Source organism: Papio anubis, chromosome 16 (genome assembly GCF_008728515.1).
Source record: "Papio anubis isolate 15944 chromosome 16, Panubis1.0, whole genome shotgun sequence".
NCBI classification, from domain to species: domain Eukaryota; kingdom Metazoa; phylum Chordata; class Mammalia; order Primates; family Cercopithecidae; genus Papio; species Papio anubis.
This window is the reverse complement of record NC_044991.1, coordinates 49,874,370-49,900,505: the sequence shown is the minus strand read 5'-3', so window position 1 is coordinate 49,900,505 and position 26,136 is coordinate 49,874,370. Positions and strand designations below refer to the sequence as shown.

Here is a 26,136-nt window from a genome sequence, read left to right as displayed (position 1 = left end):
TTTTTATCAGCTTTGCTTGTTTATTGATTTTATGTCACCTGCTGCAGAATGCTAATTGGTAACAAATTATGTCATTATAGAATAGGTGCAAGTCATCAAAGTGTACATTTTTATGTAAATATTTTATTTTTATTATAGAATGAGTAACCTAAAGATAAATGCAGTACATTCTCAGCAATAAGATAATGCTGAAATATATATATTCAGAAGATACAATATTTCTAAACCTGACAGGAAATTATAAAACATTAGCTTACATGAAATAAGTTTCATTCTATATGAGCTTTAATATTGCAAAATCTATGTCTATTAACTGGCAGTGGAAAGTTTTGTGAGGAAAATGGTTGTATGCTATATCTTTGCTTCCACTAACAGGAAACATTACAGAGTCACAATTCTTAATAGACTGCAGGCTCCTTTACAACTTAGCCGTCTATATTACTCACTTTTATGTCCCTAGCATTGGTAGTAGATGGTGTTATTTATTCACAATCCTTTTGCTTTCCATCTTTGCCATGAGTGTAAGTGGAGTTGACAATCTACTGCATTGACTTGGCCCTGTGACTTGCTTTGGCTAGTCAAATGTTAGTGGATATAATGATTTTACATGTGCTTGTATGGCATGACTCTTCTTGCATTTCTGCCATTTACTATGAGAAAAATATGTCCAGGTAGTTGACAATTTCAAATGTAAGAAAGATCCTGAGGGCGGTGTGGTGTCAGCCTGTAATCCCAGCACTTTGGGAGGCCCGAGGCAGGCGGATCCGCGAGTCGGGAGTCCCGGGGTCATCCTAGCTAACATGGTGGCTCCCGTCTCACTAAAAATACAAAAACCCAGCAGGCCCGAGGTGTGGCGCCATGATCAGCTGCTAGGAGGCTGAGGCAGGGAGAATGGGGGGGGGCCGGGAGGTGGAGCTTGCAGTGAGCCGAGATCGCGCCACGGCAATCAGGAAAAGCCCCCCCCAAAAAAAAAAAAAAAAAAAAAAAGAAAGATACGAAGGTCAGAACCCAACCTGTAGCATAACACAAGTCTATAAGCACAAAGCACCTTCCATGAGGTCATGTCTTAGTTCTGGGATTTCTAGATATGGGAGTTCCTTGAGCTGAGCACTACATATAACAGTGATGGTGAAATATCTAGGTATTGGTTTCCAGAGGTTTTCTCAGTAGTGGGACAGCAGCTGAGAAATAAAAGAGAAATTGGCTAGGCCAGGAGACTTCTCCATCTCTGGGGTCTCCAGCTAATAGTTCACATGACTTCAGAGATTCAAAGGTGCAGCATTAGAACATGGTTTTCCAGGTTAGCAGGGTCAGGCAGTTACCAGAAGATTCTGCAAGCATGACTTGGTGCCTGAGTGGGTGGCAAGCTACGAGTCCCTGTCCAATCCCCAAGCTGAACAAAGAATAAAATCCAGGGTATGATTAAGCTCATATCCACCACCACAAAATGGAGAGAAAAACACTAACACAGGTTTGGTTAACACCCAGTGTTCAAGGAATGAGAAAAGGGATAGGAAACAAACTTGAAGCATTGAAAAAATATGTCAGGTTCTGAAACTGGGGGGAGGAGAAGTGCGAGACAGATGTTCTGAAGAGCGTCACTGAGAAAGGCATATTTATACCTGAATAAGTTCTCTCCAATCTGCCTGCAATTTTTAGCTAGTTTGCCTAGTGTAGCCAGATTACAGCCTTTGGGTGTGTTCTGTGTCACCAATGAGGAGGGCTCTGTAACTGTTGATGACTGCCATAGAAGGATGGGTTTCCTGTCAAGTCCTCCAGGTTCCACCCAGATGCTCCCCCAGGATCTGAGAGAGGCTGGATTAAGGGAGCCTTCTAAAGAATAGAGTACCTCACAGCTTGAGAACTGCAATGTGGACTGAGCTTGAATCTCAGATACATGGTGTCATAAGCAGACTTATAAAACGACCTCTCAGTCTGGGGAACTGAAACTGAAAATTTACTGTTGAATATAGAAAATTTTGGCCAGGTGCTGTGGCTCACGCCCAGCACTTTGGCAGGCTGAGACGGGCTGATCACCTGAGCTCAGGAGTTGGAGACAAGCCTGGCCAATATGGCGAAACCCGGTCTCTACCAAAAATGCAAAAATTAGCTGGGCGTGGTGGTGCGTGCCTGTAGCCCCACCTACTCGGGAGGCTGGGGCCAGAAAATAAGTTGAATCTGGGAGGCGAAGGTTGCTGTGAGCCAAGGGCACACCACTGCACTCCAGCAAAAAAAAGAAAAAGAAACATGTAAAATACATTTTTATTTATAAAGTTAAGTTGTAGTATATTCACCTTTAGTAATAAATTTTTATAATATGTCATTACCAGGCAGACAAAAAAAAAACAACTTTGGATATTTACTTTCAAAGTGCCTTGAGTGCCTTCTGGTAGAACTGCTAACGAGAAAGACCAGTACTAGTTAAATAGCACTAATTTGATAATACTAATTATTGTGAATTGTTTGGATGACTTCTGATATATAGATTTTAATTTGAAGGGACTTTTTCTAGGAATATTGATATTTAATACCTGTTACATCTTCTATTTATAAATGATTATTAAGTTTGCTACTTGCTCTGCAAAGTATTAGGAATTTCAGTTGTTACTGGTTGGTGGTTGCATTTAGTTTTGCCAAACAGAATGCTTAATAAACATTTTAAGCTTGTTCTGCCTTGGCTGTATATTTTAGTTCATTTTTTGTAATTTTTCTCAAAATTAATTGTAGGCTAGCTTACCTATAATAGTCCTTAATTACCATTTTTGGGGGAATTCTTTTGTATAGTAGTTGTTCTCCTCCAACTAGAGTTTATGTGCCTTCTCTATCCTTCTCTGTCCCTCACCTGAATAATATAATGGTGACCATCATGGAGTAAGCACTGAACTTATAAATCATTTGAATTGGTTTTTTGATCTGAAGTTCACAGCTGATGAAAGCAATTGAAAGTCGATGTTTTCTGTGAGTCATGATTTTTTTTTTTCAAGCTGGAGTTGAAATCTACTTGAATATCTCGTATGACAAAGGCAAAATTAAGTATCATGATAACTTTCAGGCTTAGAATAAAGTAATCACTTAATAGTGATATAAATTTTCATGAACATTCACAGCTTAAAGAATTATTTTAGTATGCCACATATTTATAGTTTAATAAAACGTGTGTTTCTCTATAGTTCAATTTATTTTGTGCTTTAAGGAATTTTTTTTTTTTTTTTTTTTTTTTTTTTTTTTTTGAGAGGGAGTCTCACTCTGTCGCCAGGCTGGAGTGCAGTGGCGTGATCTCGGCTCACTGCAGCCTCTGCCTGTTGGGTTCAAGCGATTCTCCTGCCTCAGCCTCCCAAGTAGCTGGGATTACAGGCGCATGCCTTCACGCCCAACTAATTTCTGTATTTTTAGTAGAGACAAGGTTTCACCACACTGGGCAGGATGGTCTCGATCTCTTGATCTTGTGATCCACCCACCTTGGCCTCCCAAAGTGCTGGGATTACATGTGTGAGGCACCGTGCCCAGCCAGAAATTATTTTTTAAACTGTGGTTCTATATTTCCAGGATAAAATGTGTATCTTTTATACAGTTTCACAAATTAGTATGTCCATTTACCTATAGCAATGCATAAAAGGGTATTTATTTAAAGATCTATTTGTATAACATTCTGTAGTCCCCTCTTTATTGAAAGTACTAATAGCAGTATTTCTAAAATTATTTAATTTTCCAGTGAATGTCAAACAGTACCAATTATGGGAAAATATGTTCCATTTTGGAAAATGCTACATGCATTTCTCATTTTCACTCAGAAAAATAAAAGGCAATTTAATTACAAAGGATGCAATTTTATAGATTGGAAAAATATAGAAATCCAGAATGCTTGCCAAGTGGAGTGAGACTGTGTGTAATAAAGCAGATTTTGAAAACTTATGCTCAAAACACAATCAAAAAGTCACAGAGTGTGAGGATATTATGGATGGCAAAGAGATATTTGGCAAATGTAAGCAGGGCAGGCAGTCCTTCATTTTTTTTTTTTTAACCTCTTTTTCTAAATGCCCTCTGCTGAACTGGGATAGTTATTTAGGGGTAAGGAAATGATGGTGGGAAAAAATGTGGGAGACATTTTTCTCTCCACGTGCCTGAAATCTTAACATTGCTCTCTCGATCGATGGAAACAATAAAAAAGGAGAAGGCCATAGTCCTGGTTAATTAACCAGCTCACTATTTAAGAGCACAATTCTCCAAAACAACCAATTTTTTTTCTATCTAATAAACGTTAACCTCAAATAAATAAAAACATATTCTCTCTCTAATTCTATTGTAAGCACCTTAAGACAAAACCTGAGTCTTCTGTTTTGTGCTAACAGTGGTGCAATGTGCCCTCTAGAGAAGACCCTTCCTAAGTGTGTTTGGCTGCGCTTAGCTGTTCTACCTTTTTCTGAAGGTGGCACTCCCACATACTTCATAAATGCACATCTAGTTTCATCATTCCATTAATCACATGCTGACATATCAGCTTCGATTATTTAAATCAAATATTTATAGTTAACATTAGTTATATGAAATCGGTCCTCAGAAATCACTGTATGGAACACACTTTTATAGTTGACATTTTATTGTTTAACAATGTCCTCCTAAATGTTGGCCAAGTAATTTGCCTGAAGAGCCTTTCTCTGCCTGAAGCCATAAGTACCTGAACAGAGAGTTTTTTGGGGAAATCTTCCTAGTTGAAAATATTGAGCTAATATCTAAACTTATAAATAACTTTGAGACATTTGATTTGAGTTAGGGTTATAACAATGCTGCGTAATTATGGCCATATATATAATTAATTTAAATTCTTCTAGATAAAAAAAAAAGTTGCAGAATGCTACAGAGCTGCAAATGAAGACTAGTATCCTGTTAAAACCATTTGATCTTTAAACTGGCTTCCTTAATTTCATAATGGATCGAAAACAATGGACACAAAGTGTATAGGCAGTAAAATAATGATAAAATAAGTGTTGGTACTCCAAAATAGAAATAAATTAGAAAGTTAAGAACAAGGAAAACAAACACAAATGCACACACATAGCAACTAAGCTGGCTCATACCTTAGGGCCTTTGGACCTGTTGTTCCCTATTCTTGGACTCGTTGCTTCCTCAGATCTTTTATTTTGTTTCGGTTTTTGAGACAGAATTTTGCTCTTGTTGCCCAGGCTAGAGTACAATGGCATGATCTTGGCTCACCACAACCTCACCCTCTCAGGTTCAAGCGATTCTCCTGCCTCAGCCTCCCAAGTAGCTGGGATTACAGGCATGTGCCACGATGCCCAGCTAATTTTGTATTTTTAGTAGAGACAGGGTTTCTCCATGTTCGTCAGGCTGGTCTCGAACTCCCAACCTCAGGTGATCCTCCCGCCTCGGTCTCCCAAAGTGCTGGGATTATAGGCATGAGCCACTGCACCCAGCCACCTTCTCAGATCTTTCGCTAGCTGCTGCTGCCTCTGCTGCCTTCTTCCTTCTTCCTCCTTCCTTCTTTCCTCTTCTTCTTCCTCTTCTTCTTCTTCCTCCTCCTTCTCCTCCTCCTCCTTTTTCTCCTCCTCCTCCTTCTCCTCCTCCTCCTCCTCTTCTTCTTCTTCTTCCTCTTCCTCTTCCTCTTCTTCCTTTTCTTCCTCTTCTTCTTCTTCTTCCTCTTATTTTTTTAAATGGAGCCTCCCTCTGTCATCCAGACTGGAATGCAATGGTGTGATCTTGGCTTTACGGCAACCTCCACCTCCCGGGTTCAAGCGTTCGCCTGCCTCAGCCTCCTGAGTAGCTGGGACTACAGGCGCCCCTCACCATGCCCAGATAATTTTCTCATTTTTAGTAGAGATAGGGTTTCACTGTGTTGACCAGGCTGTTCTCGAACTCCTGACCTCAAGTGATCCTCCTGAAGTGCTGGGATTGAAGGCATGAGCCACCAGCCTGCTAGCTTCTTCTTTCTTGTCATGTGTCTCTTTTGAGATATCACTTTTCCAGAGATGCTCTCCTTGACCAACTTGTCTGAACTATCCTTAGAGTCCCCTTGTGTCATCTCCCTTTGCTTTCTTTTCTTCTGATCATTTATCAAAATTAACTTGTTTCTTATTCACTTCCATGTGTAAGTATTGTTGTCTGTCTACCCCCATTCAAATAGAAACTCCAGGAGAGTTTGCTCACTGCTGTATCCCACAGTTTTACATGTGGGTACCAGGTGACACTTTCTAAGTAGTTTAAAGTGGGTACATGTTCTTAGGAACTTGCTATGTGGCCTGAAGCTTTCTAGAAGTCAAAATGAAGAGAGATAAATTAGAAAGGCAGATGCTTACCACTGCTCCCCAGGGAATAATAATTTGAAAACCAGCACTTAATTATAATAGACTTGTATTGCCAGATCCCCATTCAGTGGGCACTGAATGATACAGTGAGAAAACTGTCAGACAGACTTTGTACAGGAGATACTCCTGTTGTGGTCCAAATCTGGAGAATTCTATTAGATGAAGTTCATCCAAACATAGAACTTAGATTAAGGGAGTAGATGTATACATCTACAGTCAATCCTTCACATTGGGTTTTTTATAAGCTCTGGAAAACAAACACACAAAAGAGTTTTTGATAAATTATCTATTTTTTCCCAGAGTTTCCCTTGTTCTTGTGCTGATGATTAAGTTTAACTCTTCAAGTCAATTGTAAGCTGCCTAAAGGCAGAAAAGATAAATATGTATTTAAATATATCTTCTTATTCTTAGGACAGAAGAAGGTCCCTATACATGGCAGATGTTCATTAAGGATCAGGGTTTAATGATGTTAATGCTATTACGTAGGTTCATTAGTCACATAAAAGTTCATTATGTGCCAGGCTCTTTCAAGGGAAGTTCTGAGAAACAACATTAACGATTGGGCACAGAATCTCAAACTAGAGGACCTCATCTGGTGAACTTGGGCATGAATGAGCACAGCGAATTAGTGGCAGAGCCTAGGGCTTATTCTGCTAATAGGAGCAATTCCAATGTTGGCATGCGCTCATATAGGGAAATGTGTGATATATGTTTCCATCACATAGGGAAAGCATTAAAAATCTACATGCTTGGACTTTACTCCTAAATCAGAGATTTGGGGTCTACAGAGGTGTTGAAACCCTCCCTCAATCTAGGAGGGTGTTTTAGTCTATTCTCACACTGCTATAAACAACTGCCTGAGACTAGGTAATTTATAAAGGAAAGAGGTTTAATTGACTTATGGTTCCACAGGGCTGGGGAGGCCTCGGGAAACTTACAATCATGGAGGAAAGGGAAGCAAACACATCTTTCTTCACGTGATAAGAGGCAGGAGAATAATGAGCAGAGGGAAAAGCCGCTTATAAAACCGTCAGACCTCAAAAGAACTTACTATCATGAGAACAGCAGCATGGTGGTAACCACCCCCATGATCCAATTACTTCCATGGGGTCCCTCTCATGACACATGGGGATTATGGGAACTACAATCTAGATGAGATTTGGGTGGGGACACAGCCAAACCATATCAAAGGGATACACTGAGATACAAGGGGATAAAGGAGATAAAAAGGCAAACTCTAGTCAATTGAATTTCTCATATATCTTTCATTCTAACCCGTTCAGATGTATTAATTTGTCAGATGCCATAGTTACTTTTCCCTCTTTAGACTTTCAAGTTAGAAAAAGCTTTTTTCAGATTCAGAAAGATAAAATATCAGCCATGTTTTAAATGCATTAACGTTTTTTCTCTCAACTGCTTTTATTCCAAAACATTTTCTTAAGGGTGGCTGACAATCTTGCAAGGATGTAAATGATAAGCTGTATTTGTTTGTTGACATTATCTATCAAAGAGGCTTCTAAACACTTTTGTATTTCTGATGTGAATAAAAGAAATACAACATTGAATAATAATCCAGGCAGGTTGCCGGTGGCATAAGGCTTCAGAACTCCCCCATAGAAGTGAACGTGATTGGAAATGCAGCAATCAACATTTTGACAGAAAAGTGAATGTTTCCACTGCTTTATGTTCACAGTTTTTTTCTATTTTCTTTTTATATTACAAAATTTAAGCCGTGTGAGTTTGTGTGCATGTGTGTATGTCTGTGTGTGTAAATTCAAGGTTTATCCTGTAATAAGATAGAATCAGAGATAGAGTCCTTGCTATTCTCAGGTTATTTTTTTCCTCGTTCACATTTTTTTACACTTGAGTAAAATACTTCTGCAAGACATATTGGAATAGCTTTGTGACTAAATCCTAGAATTTGCGAAATAGTGAATCACAATATGTTTTCCTTTGGATACTATTTTGGCCATACTTGGATGGCTTTCTGGAAGCATGAAGTGGAGGTTTCCCAGTGCTTCTGAGGGACATAGAATGATACCAAATTGTCTTATAGTGGGATTCATCCAGGTGACCAGCATTTGCTTTGCAACAGTCATCTGTGGCAATCACTCAAGTGTAGAAGGGTTTTCAAGAACTCCATCATGGAGTTTTGTCACTTCAGATTAGCTGTCTTCTACTTCTCCTGGAGTGGCTAGGATTCTTCAACACCAAAAGAGGCACTGAGTCTTTCTTCATTGGCTTCAGTCAGAGAAGGTGGGGATATGTGAAGCTTCTCAGTCTGATCTGTTCTTCAGCTCCTCAGAAAACTTCTACAGCTACTCCAGCTCTGTTTCCATAAAGGGGCAGTGGTGCAATGAAATTATTCATAACAGCCCACTTCAGAGGTCTGCCTGAAAAAGGTGGAGTATTTTTAATAGTAGATGTTTTGAGTGTCCTATCCATATCCTTTTTACTGAGGCTGGTGCACCCAGCCCTTGAGATGCCAAGTATATTATGTTGCGTTCCTCCCAGGGGTGGCACACAGGCAATGATTGACTTGTATGAGGGTGTAAACATGCAGCTCCCTTGCCTCTAGGTGGGATGTGGGCTCCAGAGCTCCATAGGGATCAAGCTGATCTAGATGCCAAATCTTTGCCAGCTCCTTCCCCTGCCCCATCCTACATCTCTCACTCCCTTGCAGGTTTCCCCTAAATGCATTCCCTTAATAAATCATGGGACAATTGTTTTCATCTCAGCCTCTGCTTCTGGGAAACCCAGCTAAGAATATCGAATATGGAAACATCAAACCCCTGAATATAACCAGGGCTGCCTCTTACTTAAAGACTCATGCTTGAAATGACCTGAAGTGCTTAGAATAATCTACCTTACCTTTTTTGACTAATTGAAATTTCTCTAAATATGCTTTAATTCACTTCTGCAATGGTTAAGATTTACATTCCTAGACCCACTCGAATCATTTAAAACTTAATTGCTCTGTAATCAACAAATGGACATTTTTAGAATTTTCATGTTTCTTCATCATAACATCATATCAAAATGTATTTAACTGCATTAGGTAACTATTTTGTTTTGCTATTAAACATAGTAAGACTTCAAATAGAGGAATTCTTTGAACCATGTAAATTTTCTAGATTTAATGACTTTATCCCAGACAGTGCTGGCATAGAGATAAACATTTAATTGATAGCTTATTTTATGAAAAATATAACATGGCAAAAGTTTACAGTCCTGTTTAATCTCAGCAGTAGCATGTTAAGAAGACAAATGGAGATTAAGAAACATTTTTTCTAAATAAAATACCTCGTTTTATGTGGTACTGATAAGCAGTATTTACAACATGAAATAAATTATTCCTCGTATACTTATTGAATACCTTAAAAGTATGTGCAACTGTGCTAGGAGCTGGGAACCCAGAGTATAATACAGGTCTTGTTCCCAAGAGGATACATCTATTATGGGGAGATGAAAGGGGGGTTAGGAGCAAGCACAGACTTGTAAATAATCTGTGAGTAAACATCTATATACCAGATTTGCCTAGAGGATGGTGTATTTGCATGGCAGGATATTGGGTATAGCTTTAGCAGTGAAAAGAACAAAGTGCAAAGAGAACCTGGAAGAATGCACCACTGGCAACTGAATATTATTATTTTCATCAAAGGTGAGTATTGCATAACTAAAATATTTCAGCTAGATAAATAAATAGTTGTAATAAATAAAAATGTCTTCATGTCTTTATGTAACTGCTCATTTTGTGAAAAGCATAACTTGGCTGCACACCTTTTTTTCTGCCTTCTTCTGATAAATCCTTGGAGTCCAAAAGGTATCTTTCATTTAGTAGATTTTTCAAAATGTTTATATTCGTAGCAAGTTCTGGTTTGGGTCAAGCAGGTGGTAGAAATCATAACTGCTTCCAGAAATCAGGAGGGCCCACGCAGTACGGGACTTGGCAGGCTGTGGTAGCCTAAGGTCGGCCAGAGTGCAGAGGCAATGCAGCAACCATAGTGCCAGCATTATTCTAGAAAGTTCTTACTTCTTGGAAGTACTGACTTGTAAAAGAGCATTTTAACTTGATCATGTTCACCCTGGAGTCTTCTACATCTGAATCTAAAAGGGAAATGTATTCTTCCTGCAAATTTGGGATTCTCTAAATAAAGTTCCAGGGCACCAGAGGTTCCACTGAGTTAGACCTTTGATTTATTTTAATGAAGAACCCGTCTCCCTTGTTGATGTCTGACAGCATATTCACAGTGATCCAGTCATTTTTGGGGTAAAATAGAAGGAATCCAGGTAGAATACAACATACAAATGTCTCAAACCAGGCAAGAGAAGACTCTAGTCCTCTGCTAGGTCTTATTTGTCGAAATATTTGCTACCGTCTTAGCTGTTCTTCCTCACTGAGCCCCTCTCTTCAAAAGATTATCCTTCATATCCCATCACTGTGAGGCTTGAGCACGTGCCTTGCTTTGAACAATGAAATGCAAGGGAAGCAATGTAATCCATTTCTGAGCCCAAAAAATTAAGAGCCATTGAATGATTCTGCCAGGCAATCTTCTGGGTCATCTCCAGAATCTGGGGTGAAGAGCCAGAGTAACCCATAATGGACATTGTGTAAGCAGGAAATAAGTTTTTGTTGTTCATAAGCTACCAGTGTTTTGGGGTTGTTACTGCAACATTGACCCATTGGTAGAAACCACTCAGCTTCTGGTTAGTAGGATATTATTTTAAAATCTGCTGTGAACATTCGTGTATAATAAGTCTTTGTGTATGGACACAGGCTTTCTATTTCTCATAGGTAAATTTTGTAAGCAAATGATAAACTGTTTTACAAAGTGATTCTGTGATTTTGGTGTCCCACTAGCATTGTATGATAATTTCCAGTTGCCCTACTTTCTTACTTAGTACGACAGCATCTTTTTGTAATACATGGGTAGTGCTATTGCAGTGTGGTTTTAATTTGTATTTTCCTAATGACTAATGGTACGAAATACCTTTTCTAGTGCTTATTTGCCATCCCAGTTTCTTATTTGGTAAAGTGTCTGTTTAAATATGCCTATTTTCAAAAAATAGTTTCTTTTCTTATTTTCAGATTTTTAGAGTTGTTGGCTTACATATATAGGCATATATATATGTATACATATATATATTAGCCTATGTGTGTGTGTGTGTTTCTCAATATGAATCCTTTCTTTAGATATACGATTTTTTTGAATATTTTTTCCAGTCCGTGGCATGTCTTTTCATTCTTATAACACTGTCTTTCAAACAGCATAAATGTTTAACTTTTATAAAATCTAGTTATCAATTTGTTCTTTTATGGGTTTTGGTGTTAGTGTCATATATATATACACACACACATATATATACACATACACACACACATATATATATATTTGCCTAACTCAAAGATTTTATCCTCTTTTTTAATAATTTATTTTTCAGTTTAGGTTTTATGCTTAGGTCTTATAAAAAATATTGAGTCATTCAATCCGTGAGCATGGATTTACTTCATTTACTTAGTTTTAAAATTTCTTTCAGTGTTGCTTTTTAGTTTTCAGTGTAAAAATCTTTCATGTTTCTTGCACTTAGGAATGCATTCAGCTCCTTGATCTATGAGTTTGAATTTATTCTCACCAAATTTGAACATTTTTCAGACATTATGTTCTCAAATATTTTTCTGCCTCTCCCCCTCTTTCAGGGAGTCTAATGACTTTTACATTAGACCACGAGTTCCAGACTGGAAAAGTGGTCTCATGTGAAAGTTCCACTTGTTCCAGTGGGAACAAGTACTGTGTGTAATGCTGACCATTGTTACCTTGAATTCTTGTATAGTCTTTCCTCAACCTTGGGAAGTCAGCACTCAGGTGAATACTCACTGGGATCCTGTACAGATCTCCAGAGTTATTGCTCTCTGAAGCTCTTTTCCAATACTCTTTCTGTGAACTCAAACTGCCTTAATCTTCCTGGATTCTCAGCAATATCTGCTCATCTCGGAATCCCTGGGTTCTTCTTTCCTGTACCAATGATTGCCAACTCTCACAAGGCAATAAGTTGGGTTATGATAGGACTCATCTCGTTTGTTTACCTGCACCCCAAGGATCACTGTCCTTTGTTATCTGACATTCTGTGTCTTAAAAACAGTTGTTTTGTATGTTTTGGCTGTTTTTTGTTTGTTTGTTTGTTTGTTTTGTTTTGTGTTTTTGTTCTTTTTTTTTTTGGTTGTTGTCGTTTCTGGTTGTTGAGGATAATTCTCATCCCTGTTAATCCATTTTGACAGTAAGTAGAAATAACAAAATTGACTTAGAAATCATTATATTTATTCTTGGTTCAAGGAGTAATGGGCTAAAGTAATTTTCTCCAAATTGTGTTATTTGTCTTGGCCACATCATTAACTAGCAAACCTACTCAGTTTTAATAAATGGTTGCTTTGCCAACCGTTTTTTTTCAACCAACCCCTCTCTGTTATAAAAGGAAAATTAAGCTACCCACTTTCTGTTTACTTACATAGAGTTCTACTATTTAGGCTTTTGAAAATAGCCCTTCTGACTTGTAAAGCACTTATTTGACTGTGTGTGTGAGTCACTCACTTTTATGTAGCTTGCATTGTTAACTGCATCTTCCAAATTGAATTCTGGTGATGCTGATAAACTGTTCAAACAGGTCTTTTGTATATTTGCATCAAAGAAAGTTTTATGGGTTTGTTTGGCATGATTAAGGGCTTTTTCTCTGTGTGTGTTTGTGTGTGTGTGTGTGTTTTAAATAGCATGGCATAATGCTAAATAATCCAAGCATCAAAGATTTGTTTTTATTAAGTCCGATTGCATCCTGTACATATGTTGGGGAGTAATTTTGTAGGTTATAGTTTCAGTGTAATAAAAAATGGTGGCGTTGGGGCTGGTGGAAATGATGCCTTTCTTCTGTGTCTAAGTGATAATGTAAACATAAGTCAGGAATTAAGAATATCTGTCTGGGAGTATATAATAGGATCAAACCTAAGCACAAATATTCCCAGAGGTAGATTTTTCTTATACTGATTTAGTTATGAACTGGGAAATTTGTTTTCATGACTCAATTTCTACAAAACAAACTTTATTATATATATATATCTGTGTGTGCATTTTTAATGTATGCTCATTTTTTTCTGTTGGTTTTTTAAAATTATGTTCATTATATAAGTTCCTAAGTGATAGCATTCTCACTGTAAACAGGTCAAACTGTTCAGATAAAATAAAATTCCCTTGTATCACCTTCTTATCTCTAACTAATTTCTTTCCCAGAAAGTAATCATTGAAATGAGCTTAGTGTGGGCACCTCCCAATGGGGACCCCAAGATCCCCGTCTATAACATGCCTACCGCTTTTGAGGTTTGAATACTCATAGGTTGCTCTCCCCTTTTCAAACACCTATCCCTGCACCATGATTTTCTGTTTTAATCAATCCTGTATGCCATCTATCTTTCACTGATTTCTCTCATTTCTGGTCATCAAGGGCACCCCTTTTTATTCTATCATTTGTCTGAGAAAGTGGCAAAAATGAACACTGACTTAAAAAAATCATACTCCAAAAATAATTTGAATTTAGAGCAAAAGCAAGTATATCATTGGTGAAAATTTCTTGTGTAGGTAGTACGACAAATTTAATTTTCATCAAATTCTAAGGTTGTGATTTTCCATCATTTGATTTTAGCTAATAGTTTAATTTTATGGTAGGTTTTATTTAGAGGAGATAAAAGACTTTGGTTTGCTTCGTGTCTCTGGAAAATTTATTAAATCTCCGTAGTTTTCAGAACGTAGCAAATGGTAAGCTTTTTTCCATTCCAACTTTAGAAGATGCTTTGTTTCTTATAAAGTGAATTTTCAGAGTGCTGTGTGCTTTAGCATCATTGGAAGCTGAACCTCAGGTAGTAGTCCTTGCCTTGGTTTATGAGAGTATGCATTTCCACCTTCGAAGATTCTGAAAAGGAATTAAAAAGTAGTGTCTTGAATATTTGATACACTTAAGATTACAAGAAAACATTCTGGAACATGACTTTCCTCCCGCTTTTGAAGTTTGTCACTTCTTTTTCTCTAGATCTTTCTATAGATGTTCAGAGGTATTTTAGGTTGAAGTGTTATGTGTTTAAGGAATTATAAGACAATAATTACCCGGAAATTAACTCAAATTACATAATCATGTATTCTAGATAAGATACATTGTATTGTTGTGGTAGACAAAAATGCCATGAGCCAGCAGAATATTTTAAAATTAGCAATGTATTTTAAATACTTGAACACTCTCTTTCATTTCAGAAGCTAGCCTGCTCTTAAGTCAGAAAACAAAGGCTAGCTGCCAGAGTGAATGAAATACTTCAGGAAGAGAGGAGAGAAAAACAGGTTTTTCTCATTCTGTAATTCTGAGTGTTCTTTAAATGTGTCAGAATATTTGCTTTGTCCATTTTCTGTGTCAATTTCTACTTCTTTCTTCTTGCTCAAAATGTTTCATAATGCCCCCTCTCACATAGTTAAGTCATTTATCTTTCCTCCCTCTCTTGCTATTTACTTCCTTGCTTCCTTCCTTCTCTACCACTTCCAATTTACATAGTAAGGGACCCTTTTGGCTTTTGGGTAGTAACTTAACCTCCAAATTTCAGTTTCATATTATGTAAAACACAGATGATACTTCCTGTATTTCACAGGGTTGTTATGGTGATGACTGAGCCACATTATGTGAGAAGGCTAAACATCATGCCCTTAATACTGAATATATGTTCTTTTCCCCTTTTCTTTCTTCTTTGCTGTCCCACTCTGAGACTCCTTTCTTCCACCTCTGAGATGTAGTTTTAAATATTTTATGAAAAAAATAATCTAATAGAGAAAGGAAAGAGAGGTGGATTCATGAGCAGGAGGAGAATAATAACTGAACTTTTGGCATCAGCATTTACTATGGCTAGTCACCATTTAAAGCCTGTCACTTTCATAAATTCATTTAGTCTCATTACAATTCTATGAAAGTGCTATCATTATGTCTGTTTTACACTTAAGGAAGCAAAGTCTTAGAGATTAAGGCAAGATCACATAGCCAGTAAGTAATGGGGTCAAAATGCAGACCTTAACATTTTGGCTTCAGACTCTGCACTTGAGTTCAGCCGGTGTTTGGAACAGGACTGATAGCCACAAAATGTGGACTTTGCCTTACCTTTTTTTTTTTTTTTTTTTTTTTTTGAGACGGAGTCTCGCTCTGTCGCCCAGGCTGGAGCGCAGTGGCGCCATCTCGGCTCACTGCAAGCTCCCGGGTTCACGCCATTCTCCTGCCTCAGCCTCCCGAGTAGCTGGGACTACAGGCGCCTGCCACCACGCCTGGCTAATTTTTTGTATTTTTAGTAGAGACAGGGTTTCACCGTGTTAGCCAGGATGGTCTCGATATCCTGACCTCGTGACCCACCCACCTCAGCCTCCCAAAGGGCTGGGATTACAAGCGTGAGCCACCACGCCTGGCCAATTTACTTTCCTTTCTTATCCAATCATGCCACTAGCTTGCATTGGCCTTAATACCCAGTGTTTTTCCTACCTTGGGGCCCTTTTCCTACCGTGGGGCCTTTGTATTCTCTGTTCCATCCTTTCTGCAATTTCTCCAGATCTTTCCAGCTCAGCAAAATTACCATCTCTCCACATTGCCTTGTTCACTCTATTCGAAGTAATGCAGGGTACTTCCCCAAAGCAACTCTTATGTTCCCGTGGCTTGCTTTATTTATCACAATAGGACATGATCTCCTACATTAGGTTTTCCTCCATGTTTTCTGGCAGCCCCTGAAGGATATGAGCCATAACAGAGCACAGCTATTGCTTTTTTTCTTTGTAGCTTAATCTCCAATGCCTCGTATTGTTCCCAGCATTTAATATGTTTAATGTGAACTGGATGAGAAAACTGAATGAGAGGCTTAATTTCATACAGCAGTGAAGGTGTGTCCCAGACTTATAACTTAAGGAGAACTTACTCTCTAGAAATGTGGAGTAGCTGGACATGGTGGCTCAAGCCTGTAATCCAGGAGGCACTTCGGGAGGCTGAGGTGGGTGGATGACATGAGCTCAGAAGTTCGAGACCAGCAAACATGGCAAGACCCCATCTCTCCAAAAATACAAAAATTAGCCAGGCATGGTGAGATGCCCCTGTAGTCCCAGCTAGTTGGGAGACTGAGGTGGAAGGATCATTTGAGCCTGGGAGATGGAGGCTGCATTGAGCAGTGATCGCGCCACTGCACTCCAGAGAGAGAGGGAGATGTGGAATAATTGATTTGTACCGTTACTTTGAAACGTTTAGTAATTAGTGATTTTCTCAGTCCTCTAACTTTTTCTCATGGGCCTCTTAAGTAAATGCTGATGGACAAGATTCAAGGCCATACCTTAAAGCCATTGATGGAGATAGATTTTCTTCCCAGGGTGTTTTTTTGGCATTGAGTTAGCTAAGAACGTGCTTAAATGACCATCATACATTGGTGTAAAGTAGAAATCAGTTCAGAGAAAGACTGGCAGAGCAGATCATAAGTCAATACGTGAATCAAGTTGGCCAGTATCCCACCAAGTACAATCTTTTGTTTAGTGGTGTATCTACTATCAGATTCTCATATTCCCAATGATACTTTAAAATTAACCTTCATGCTCATTTTTATAATAATGCTGAAGATCAGGCAAGAGATAATATCTTCATCTTATAGGTGGAGGAACTGAGTCAAAGAAGTACAGGACTTGTATAAAGAAAAGCTAGCCTATATGTTGTCTCTAAATCCTGGGTCTGAACTACTTTGATGATATTAAAAGCTTACTTGACATAAAATTTTAAGTCTGTTATGATTAGAGTGAATGTCAATAATATATGTGTCTAAGGAATTTGATAAATATACATTAGATGCTCTAATGAATTCAATTGCTTGGAAGTGAAAGGGAAAATGCACAAAATTTTTACTTAGGCTCATGCTTTTCATGTAGAAACAAATATTGAAATTTGGAAGTGAAAAACAAATTTACCTCTTATCTTGGGTATATATGCTGCTTATATATATTAATATGGTGAGATGTTTAAGTTTTTAAAATTAACTGCATTGTTGAATATTTGAAATACACATCTGATATTTGTTATTGAACTTTAAAATGATATATGAGGATTTAGGTAAATACTGTCTGTCTAAAATTAATTTTGGAAAGTAATTCATAAGATGATATTTTGTATATAGTTTTGCCAGCAATTATTAAATACATTTCGAGAAGAAAATTGCTATTCAAATTACCCATCTCATCCTTGGCCCTTTCTAAAAACCAGTCAAATATTTTTTAGTTTGTGAAGGCTGCTTATAACAGCTACAAGCTAATTAATTAATTATAAAAGATTTAGCCATGCATTTGACCATAAAATAGATTGGTTGTGGCTGCGGGGTTATAATTTTAGATGATTTTATGATCCAAGCATTGCCTTGACTTACTGATGATTTAAATGATTATGTGTGGGTGATTTAAAAAGCAATAAGATTAATAAAATATTTATTTTGGGTAAAGGCACAGAATATGTTTTGAACAAAGAAAGTACAGAAAAAATATCTAAATTCCTCATGCATTTTAAAAATCAGTTAATAAATAAACATGCAAGAAGCTCATTAACTATAGAAATTTAGCCTTTTTATTAGGGAGTGTTCATTTTTAACCACTATGTTCATTTTCTAGTCTAATGCATAATATTTTTCACAAGTACTTCAGAACCTCATTTTTCCTTTTGTATAGTAATGACTCTCCAAATATCTTTTTGTTTCTTGGTCATTATTTATCTTTTAATAAAACAATAAAACCAATAACAGAAGTATATTCCTATACCAAATAGCCAAGAATCAAAATATGCCTTTATGGTGTTTTTTTGTATATATATATTTTTTTTTGAGATGGAGTCTTGCTCTGTTGGCAGACTGGAGTACAGTGGCGCGACCTTGGCTCACTGCAACCTCCACCTCCCAGGATCAAGTGATTCACCTGCCTCAGCCTTCCAAGTAGCTGAGATTACAGGCACGTGCCACCACGCCCGGGCAGTTTTTCGTATTTTAGTACAGACAGGGTTTCACCATATTGACCAAGATGGTCTTGATCTCCTGACCTCGTGATCTACCTACCTTGGCCTCCCAAAGTGCTGGGATTACAGGCGTGAGCCACCACTCCTGGCCACCTATGCCTGGCCACCTTTATGTTATTTTATTTAACATTCAAATAATTATATAAAATTGGTATTGTTTCTTTACTCCACCAATGCTTATTGGGCAGCTAACAACTATGATCTCTTCTGAGAATTTGAGGTACAGCAGCAAAATAAAGTTGTCAAAGGGTCCTGTCCCCTTGGGGATTACAGTCTCAAGGTGGGGGGCGGGGAACATCCAGAAATAAGGTAGTTATAGTTGGTGATGCATTACCAGAGACAGGTGATGCCATAATAGTGACTAACCCAAGGACAGTGAGTTAGCTTTTGTTGCATAAATTACCCCCAAAATTTAGTGACTTAAGACAACCCTTTGTTTAGGCTCATGTTTCGGCTATTTGAAATTTGGGGTGGGCCTAGCTGGCTGTTTCTGCTGATGTAGGTCAGGCTAAGTTCAGCTAGAGCAACTTTCAGGAGAGCTGTAAACTTCCAGATGAGTCAAAGACTGGCTGAGGGTATCCTCAACTGAGATGACTTATTTCTGTGTCACATGGTGGTGGTAGGGATCCAAGTGCAGCACGGGTCATTAGTAAAGCAGACATTCAGGCCTTCATTTCATTCTTTTGAGTGTATGCTGTGGAAAATTTGAACAAATTATCCACAAATCTTCCTGTACCGCTTGTCAAGGTTGAAAACCCAAGAAAAAATAAGATTCTTTCTATCACTGGAGTGACATTACTGAGCTTTTCAGAGTCTATTCTCATGCCAAGAGGTATGTTTGTTAAATTTTGAACCGGTATGTGGTTTTCATTCAGAAAGCAAGTATTTGATGATGACTTCTCAAGCAAGGAATAACTGTAGTAACTTATGTGGTTATGGGATATTTTAGGTAAAGGTGAAAATAATAATTCTGCGAAACATGCAAGTATTGCTTTTTTCTTCACATTCCCTAATTTTCTTCTTTTGTACATTTCACGGAGCAATGCCTTCTCATGTATTCACCTGGCGTATTGAACACCAATACAGCATTGAATAAAGCAAAACCTGGTGTACGAGTTACACTGGAGAAAATCAAATAACTATATTTTTTTCTGGCATTAGGAAGTCAGAAACATATACAGAATTAGTGCCAATGACTGTATCAGTTTTTCAATGAAGAGAAGATAAAGAGGTCATATAGCAGAGAATCGTATTTGTATACTCTTGTCTATAAAATTTAGAACATTTTGGTTGTTGTTTAAATTTATGTAAGCTTGTTTTATTCTTGGTATATGTGCCAATATCTACCCTTTAAAATCCATACCATTCAAGTAACTCAAAGGATATACTCAACTCTGACATATGTAGTAAGTGAATAGGCTAACTTGCTGCAATTTGATAAAAATAGAAGCACACATCAAGTGAAATATTGGTGGAGATTTGGGTGTGATTCACAAAACTTTTCTCTCTCATTTTATTTTTCATTAATTCATTCAGCCCAATGTATACTAAATGTGTATTATTTCTTAGGCATTGTTTTAAGTGCAAGGAACACTGATAAATAAACAGGTAATGTTACTACTGCTTCTGAGCTTCCAGTCTATTAAACGTTAGATGGACAGTTCAGTCTTTCTTCTTTTTAGAAACAACCAGCAGATAATATTTGTTAACAAAAGTCATGATGTAAGGAATTTACTAAAGGAATTTAGAAAAGATTACATTTTTTTCTGGTTACATAATATAAGAAATTTACTGTAAGATTATAGAAAAGATTATGACTAAGCTGTATCCAGTATTTCAGTGATTTTTTTTAGCAGATTATTAATTTAGGTAAAGGTCATTTTGATTGGAAACATCTATCAAATCAGTCCATGAGGTAAAAGAAAGCAGAGTCTAACAAAGGACACAGAACATTTTAATAAGAGATACCTTTAAATTCTATTTTATACCATACAAATTGGTCTCTTTGTTTCAGAATTCAAATATTTTATGGCCAATACTACACACATTTACATTTGGGTTCTATATGCTCTTCTAGTCTCTAGTTATATACAGATATTTCAGATAATAAGAACCAAATCTTCCCTCAAATGCTAGCATCGTGGATGACAACATAGAGCCTAGTGTAATCCATTGTGATATGAGCAATGATGGTAGGTTTGACAACAGCATAGGGATCACAGGAGAAGCTGTACCTGAGCTGTACCTGTATCAAACAACTACATAATTTTTTCTGTCATTAGGAAGTCAGAAAGATATACAGAATTAGTGCCATACCCGAGAGTTCAGTCTGTGTATAAACAGCTCACACCATCTCTAAAGGTTTTATTTCTGTAATAAGAAAGGTAAGCTTTCACCAAACTCTTTCTTCTTTATTTTTATTATACATCCTTTATTAGTGACTACTAGCCCATGCTCAAATATCAGCTTGCCTCAAATCAAGTCCTAGGGTCATGCTTAATTATTTTTTATGGTATTAAGCAAGTGATTTCACCTCCGTAAGACATAGTTTCTTCTTCCACAATGTGAGATTCATGAGGAAGGGCCTAACTTGTGGTAGGGTGGTCAGGAGGCTTAAATGAAATCACAGCTAAAACAGTTAACAATTCCTGGACCCACATGAGTACGCTGGATATCCTCACTGTTCGTACTTGTATTCATACTTGCATTCATAATACACATTTCTCAGATACCCCAACAGTTCATATCCAGACACCTCCGATGGATACACCTGAGACTGATCAGGTCCTCCTTTTTCCTTCTTACGCTGCCAGCTACACAACAGGCACCCACTGTGGATTCATAGACCAACCAGACAGAGGCTATGTTCCATTCAAGACCTGGAACAGGTGATCCCTTTTCCATGATAAGGAGCAACCTCTGCCAAAACAAATCACTTGGCACAATTTCTAACTCTAAATTAATGTCTTTACTTATTTGCTTTATAACTCCCTCCACCCTCAGCTGTCAGATCAGGCCAGGAGAGACTCTGTTGGACGAGCAGTAGACTGCTCTTCCCCAGGTGCTAGTACAGTGCCTGATGCACCACAGGCTCTCAGTGTGTGTTTGTTGAAGAAACAAAGACACGGTCTGCCCTTTGCATTGAAAGCAGTGCCCCAACGCAATGGGTCCAATCCAGGTCACCTCCATTGTGCCTTCCCATTGGGGCTTGCTTAACTCTCTCCCGCTTCCTGAGGCCATCTCTCTAGAGAAGCTTCCTCCAGGTTGCCGCACAGTCTAGCCTGGACTACTGAACAGCATCCCTGGTCCTTCTGAATTTTCTAGCTGGGGAAGCAAAATGTCAGTCTATGATTAATCCCACACAATAGGTGGTAGGAAATATACCCATGCCATATCTTGGCCTGAGGCACAACTCTTCTCTGGATTTGAGTTTCCTCTAAATTCTTGGCTTTTGACTGTTAGTGTGCAGTCTCAAGGCCTTAACATGTATTTATAAACAGTCTTCTTTTTAAAAGTGCAGGAGCAGTGTATATAGTATGCCGTATGCCACTATTTTTTAAAAAAAGATATATCGCATTATGTATATGATTTTTTCTTGCTTGTATTATTCATATGTTTTATTTCATTCTCCAAAGTTGATATTGTTTTCTTCCAAGGAATGCAATTCTAAAAAAACAAATATTGAAACCACTAAAGAAATAAAATTTATGGTTAATAGCTTCAGTTCATTTGTTAAATGTAATTAACATGTATCTTTTTATTACTAAGATTATTTACCATTTTAATGTATATAATGACTATTGCATTAGAGTTTATTTTTAAAATGCTGTTGCACAAACTTAAAACCAAAATTAACAGTGTTCCATGGGACAGCTCTAAATATAGTATACCTATTAAAAATATATATTCTTAAAGTGTGCTAGGAAGAAAAAAATACTTGCCATGAACTATTCTGACATTTAAATCTTCTCTTATTCCTGTCAGCACTGCCACAGCAAATGATAAAGGTGGTATTACTAGCCATATAATTTTCTGAATTTTTTAAAAATATTTTTCAACCCACAAGGCAGCTGGACATGTTTACAGCTTGAAATCTTTTATTGCATTATTTGTAAGATATTAATATATGGATCTCATTTATAAAGGAAATAAAATGCATAATTGTTTTCTGGCACATTGACTTGCATTTAATTAGTTTTTACCTACTTAAGTTCATCTATCTGTTGAACATTTTCATGTTCTAGTTATTCTTTGAACACCTGCCTTCTTATAGATAAGAAAATTTTCAGTTTTGCTGATTGGTAAATTGGTAATTACTACTTTATTTTTGGTTCTTGGTAGTTTTCTAATGCTAGGTTCAAACTCCTGAGGAAAATATTTTGTTCTGCATGCACCTTTGCAGAGTTCTTAGAAAATTTGCTGGCAGAATAGTTGTAGAAAACCCCAATTACAGATGATAATTTTGCCGTTTTCCTGATGACCCCTAGAGAGGAATAAATTTGCAAAATTAGTTTAATTTTGTTTTACTCCTATGTCTTGTGCTTTCTTATTTCCTTTCCCCAAGTTACAGAAAATACATAAACCCAGTACATATTTAGTCCCCTCTTTCACTCTACTCTGGCCATTCACCTCTGTTCATCAATCCTGGGGATGACTAAAGGGAAGTAGGAAATATATGATCCTTCCACTGACCAGCTATGTGCAGGGACATTTGGCACCTGAGTTGACCATTATCTGAGCAATGATAGAATGAGAACCCCTTTTAGAGGTTAATGTGAAGATCAAATTAGATAATAGAAAGGAAGACACTTTGGAAAATGAACCACAAAGGCCACCAGTAGGAGTAGAATACTAGGAAATGATCTTTCTAAATGCCAATCTGATAAGTGCTTCCTCCAGCCTGCCTCCAACAATACAAAGTATCCAAACTCCTTAGAATGGCATTCAGATCTCTAAGGATAGCTGATGGCTTCTTGTACTGCCTTTTGATTCCTAAGAGATACTGCCCATAGTTTTCCTTTCCTCAAATTCCTCGGAAGACACCTCTGTGTTCCTTCGACACACAATTCAATACCATCTTCTCTTTGACATGACCCTTTCCTTCCACCTCTTTTCACTTCTTTCTTACCTGCAGCGTTAGGAGACACCTGCTCTGTGAGTGTATGTAAACCATACTTCACAGAGCAAGCCTTAAAAAATACCAGCTTTAATCCTTTTTTGTTCCCTTCCCATTAAACCCTATACAGTCATATGTACAATGTATTGAATGAGTATGATGAGAAAAGAAAGTGATTTATTTGTGTTTCTTGTACATTCATCTACAAATCTCTGAAAGTAGACATGACTGTGATTTTTTTTTTTAAGAAGTGGAAGTTAGGATCTGGGCTGAGAGGTTTGGGGGTATGAGAGAGACTTTTCATTGTATACATTGATTTTATCTTTTGAATTTTTAATCATGGGAATATATTTCTCATGTCAATATTAAGTAACATAAATAAAAATTTAGTATAAAATATTAAGTCTAGAAAAGTTGAATGTAAAAATTTCATTCACTCACCCAACATCTAAATTATCTGACTTACAAGCATATAGAGGAGAAAAGAATATGGCTCCCATTATCAACATTTCCTCTCCTCCCCTTGTCCTATTTCTCCTCCATTACTCAATAGAACACTCTGACATCCTTAGGGTTGAAGCAGAGATGGAGAGGAGAGTTAAGGAACATAAAGATTTTACTTGAAAGACATTGGTTTCATCAGTTTTTGGCAGCTGAGCTTGACAGAGAAAACAATGTATTTCTCAGTCTGGCTATGGTTCCATTGCAGATCAAAAGGAGGCTGTGCTCTGTGTCACCTCCACTCCAAGGCCCAGTGATGGAGCCTGCACCGTTTCTAATGTTGCTGGTTGCTGTGACAGAAGGAAAAAGCACGTGACAAATCACACACTGGCTCTTCAAATGTCTGCCCAGAAGTGACACAGGCCCCTTGAGTTATAAGTTCCTGATCAAAACAAACAACATGGCCACACCTAACTTCAAAGTGAGCAGAGAAATGCAGTGGCCCATGTATCTAGAAATACTAAAAATAGTGGCAAATAGCACTGATAAATATTTTCTGAAAAATATAAATCAAGAGTGGAATTCCTTTTAATCTTTCATTTAGTTATAGTTTGAGCTGCGAGATGGTTGTGTTACACATGAAATTCACATAATTAGAAAACTATAGGTGAGTATGCTTTAACCTCCTGCCTCAACTTCCTCGTCTTTCTTTGTTCTTGTTTTCTTCCCCTCCTCTTTCGCTTATATTTTCCTCTGACCTCACCCTAAAAACACAGTTTAACCTAAAAGGTACCGGAATACCAAACTAAACCAACCAAACAACAACAACAATAAAAATTGGGTGTCCTCTGGAATATTTGGCTCCTAAAAACTATTGAAATGTACAGCACCACTGAAATGCCTAATATTACCAATGTGGCATTAATAAATGGACAGTTGTGCTCTTTTGTAACTTTTCTCCCTGGAAGGGAGATGTTGGATAGTTTTTTGTCACACAGGCTGAAGTTCAGTGGAATAACATTGGCTTTTTGCAGCTTGACTTCCTGGGCTCAAGTAATCCTTCTACCTCAACCTCTAGAGTAGCTAGGACTACAGGCACACATCACCAAGCCTGGCTACTTATTTTTAAAGTTTTGGTAGAGATGGGCTTTTGCTCTGTTGCCCAGGATAGTCTCAAACTCCTGGCCTCAGCAATCCTCCTGCCTTGACCTCCCAAAGTGCTGGGATTACATGTGTGAGCCCCTGTACTCAGCCAGATAGTTCTTACTGTGACAAGGGGACAATAAGCCTTTTCTCAGGAGGACCAATGACAATTCTTTTTACCCCACACTGTCAACAATGGATCTTCCAGGACCATTTCCATTTCTTCAGTCTGTTGCCTCCTTTCTCATTGAGCAGCGAATGCTCTTGAGACCCAGCAGTTTTCTCCATCTCAACTCCTTGTGAATAATAGGAAAACATAGGCTGGGATGTAAGGAATGGATAATGGATCCTGGTTTTTGTTACCCCACCAGAGACATTCTGAGTTAATGCGATTGATGAATAAAGCAATGTGTATGGTTCTCTCCCACCAGGAGAGGAAAGGAATAGAAACAATAGAGAAATATAGCCTACGCGTCAGTTTGGTGTTTGTTCCAAAATAAACCCTAAAATCTTTGCAGAGACAAATTTCTTATTACTGTACCATCAAGTGAAATGCTCCATGAAATATATTCTGTTTTGCTAGATGTGTGTGGACAATTTCCTGAAACTGTTAAATTACTCAATGGTATTAACTCTTCTCCAACAGGCCATTAGAAATTTTAGCATTTAAAAGAGAGAAGAGGGAAAATACAGTTGGCTCAGTTAAGAAGCAATCTCTTAGAGCTGGTAATTATGTCACATCTGTTTGGAGAAACAAGTTGGTCTTTAAGAGACTGAATGGGGTAACAATTTAATTAAAGATGGGTTAGATTGCATGCAAATTACTTGCCATTATTATTGGAGGGATCTTTCAAAATGGACCACTGGGAAAGCACTGTTTTCCATGTTTCTTGAGGAGATTGTTCTTGGCATAACAGAAGAATTTAACTTCCTTTTCTGAATGTAAGTTTCAGCCCTGCTGTATGGAGTGAGATCATTGCATAGGGTCTGTGCACTTCCCTAGTTTCTGTTTTCTTCCTTTCTTACTCA

The 26,136-nt window shown here is 37.7% G+C and overlaps 1 protein-coding gene across 3 annotated transcripts in view; it reads left to right on the top strand.

The window, feature by feature from the left end:
• PLCB1 (phospholipase C beta 1) overlaps positions 1-26,136 on the top strand; it is a 738,719-nt gene that overhangs the window by 336,416 nt on the left and 376,167 nt on the right. The window lies entirely within an intron of this gene.